Here is a 2,573-nt window from a genome sequence, read left to right as displayed (position 1 = left end):
AATGTTGCCTAGCCTGCTGAAAACAAGGCCCATAGATTTCGTTGATCTTGATATAAGATTAATAACACTGGATTGTATTAGATAAACAGTTTTTGCAGTGTGAAAAAATGAGCATTTAACCTACATAGATTCTAATGATCACTTTGCTGCAACATCGTCTCAAGTGTTGATATCCCTTTCAAAATTCAAATGAAGATTTTTTTAAAGCAAGCGGAAGAATGGACGAGTCCAAACAAATGTGTTATGAAAATGAATGTTATTGTCCATATACTAAAACATAAGTGCATTTATCTAAAATACTTGAAAGTACAATGTCAATTCAATACAAATTGGATCAATATCGAAGAGGAATGCAAAGTACATTTTACATTTCTTTGGATTAGGCTACCCACCCTCCCCCTTTCGGTGGGAAAGCACTTGGTACATTCCACCTGTTCGGTTTCAGCGAGCCAGGTTTTGGGCGCGCATTACTTCGTTTGCATGGCGTTTGATGAGAAAAGTGAAGTGACCGAGAAGAGGAATTTAAGTGTTGCCAGTGCCACAGAATTTATTGGACATGGAAGATTTCGACGAAGTAACACTTGCCACGCTCAGAGGTATGTATTGTTTTTTTCAAATTGCATTTCAACATGAAATTTATGCTATAACTAGCTAGTTCATCAAGTTCATCTATGGCGCTAGTTAGCATGGCTAGGTATCACAAACTAGCCTATTTACTGTACACTAATGTCTCTGTTGCAACGTAGCTGGAATATTATCCTCCCTTGTAAATCGTTTTGGACAAAATTGCCTGCTAAATGACTAAATGTAGATATTGAGGTGTCTGTGCTTTATACTCAACATCAGCTAATATCACTGAGGATATCCTGCGCACACTGTCTAGAGATGACATTAGGGATCTCTTTCCTGGTCCAGACAGAGCACTTTCTTCGACGAAAAGATGTTTGGCTCAAAATCTACGTGGAGGACCAAGTAAGAAGCACTACAGTAACTGTAACACTAGCACTTAACCACTGTTAATCAGTCACAAAATGAGTTCATTTTAGCCAACAATATCTTTGGTATTCATTTATTGCTGAATATGTTAATGTTTGAATAACTTTACTGATGTTCTTAACCTAGAGTTTTCAGCCCAGTTATTACTATTAAAACAGTAATTATTTTTCTCTGTTCTGTTTCTTTTCCATTTCAGATCATGGATGAGTTTCGTTGAGTTGTTGAAAAGGACAACATTGACTTCTTGAAAGACTTGAGAGAAAGATGGGATTCGTTCTATAGTAAGGTCCAATACTATGGAGTGGTGAAGCATGCAATGAAGCCCCCCCCTGACCATGGACAGTGGTGAGTTATATGGTATGGTGGGTTTAGTGATGAGAATATTGAGTTCAGTGCTTATTTATCATATCTGATTATTGTTTTCTTTTGATTTAGTTGAACATGCCATCGCTGTCTTCACCGCTTTACCGCAGCTCTTTCCATCAAATTCGAAGGCACGCAGCCAAATTGAGGCAATTTTCCATGTTTTAACGGTGAGTCTAACATGATTCATGTTTCCTTTGTAAGGGCAGGTGTACACACATACAAACATGCTTACAAACTGACAGAGGCTAACATATTAATTGCATGTAAAACAAACATGAGCGAAACAGCAGTCATGTTTGATTTAGTCCACTTTGTCTTTGCAGCCCTCGGAGAATCCGGACGCTTTCCTGCGCACACAAGCATACCCAGTTGTCCTGTTGGGAGAAGAAAACTGCCTTCTCGCCATTGGAGCATCACATTGTGCACGTTTCCACGTGAGAAATGTCATGAAACGCTGCTTTACCTCATGGGCTGTTACTATGTTTTCCACCTACATTACCCAAAGACAATCTGCACACTCCTCTCGGTGATACAGACTGAAGTGGTCGGGGACACACTCCATGATGGCGATGTCACCCCTTCCTACAGGAAGGCCATTGGAGAGTGGAAGGCCTTCTTAGAACAGGTGTTCAACTGACGCTCTTTTTCATGTACCCTTCCTCGCTATCTTCCTTTCCCTCTCTTTCCACTTTATCTCTCTTTCTCTGTTCTTTCCCTTTTTCTCTCATCTCTCTCCCCCTCTTTCTCTCATCCCTCTTTGTCCCCCTAGTCTCTCTCTTCCCGCCCCCCAATCTTCTCTCTCCATTTCTCTTTTTGTCCCTCGGCCCCCTCTCAACTCTCACTTTCCCTCTTTCTCTCTCCATCTCCGTCCACTCTCCCTTTTTCTCTATCTTTCACCTTTTCACTCCATCTCTTTCTATCTGTTCCCTTCCTCTTTCTCTTGTCCCTCATCTCTTTCCCCATCTCTCCCTCTTTTTCTCTATTTTCTTCCCCTCTCTCTCTGAGCCCCCCCCCCCCCCCCCCCCCACAGCCTAATTAAGAATAATGGAAATTGTTTCATTGTGTTTTTTTTATTATTAATATTTATTTTAGTTTATTTTTTGGGGCAGTTTTCATGTTGTGATGAGAGTTTACAGAGAGTGTATGCCTGTGCCAAGCTGTTCACACGTTAAAAGTGATAATTGATGTACTGGTGATACTCCACGACCATA

General features: G+C 40.7%; 1 long non-coding RNA gene across 1 annotated transcript; it reads left to right on the top strand.

Annotated features, from left to right (window-relative positions):
- Positions 1-489: 489 nt before the first annotated feature.
- On the top strand, positions 490-1,771 carry LOC134089573 (uncharacterized). The gene is made up of 4 exons (XR_009940081.1): positions 490-972; positions 1,193-1,341; positions 1,432-1,529; positions 1,686-1,771. It is a non-coding gene; the product is annotated as an uncharacterized LOC134089573 (long non-coding RNA).
- The last annotated feature ends 802 nt before the right edge of the window (positions 1,772-2,573 follow it).

This window comes from Sardina pilchardus, chromosome 8 (genome assembly GCF_963854185.1).
Source record: "Sardina pilchardus chromosome 8, fSarPil1.1, whole genome shotgun sequence".
In the NCBI taxonomy this organism is placed as follows: Eukaryota; Metazoa; Chordata; class Actinopteri; order Clupeiformes; family Clupeidae; genus Sardina; species Sardina pilchardus.
The sequence above is the reverse complement of the archived record's forward strand: the minus strand, read 5'-3'. Positions and strand labels throughout refer to the sequence as shown.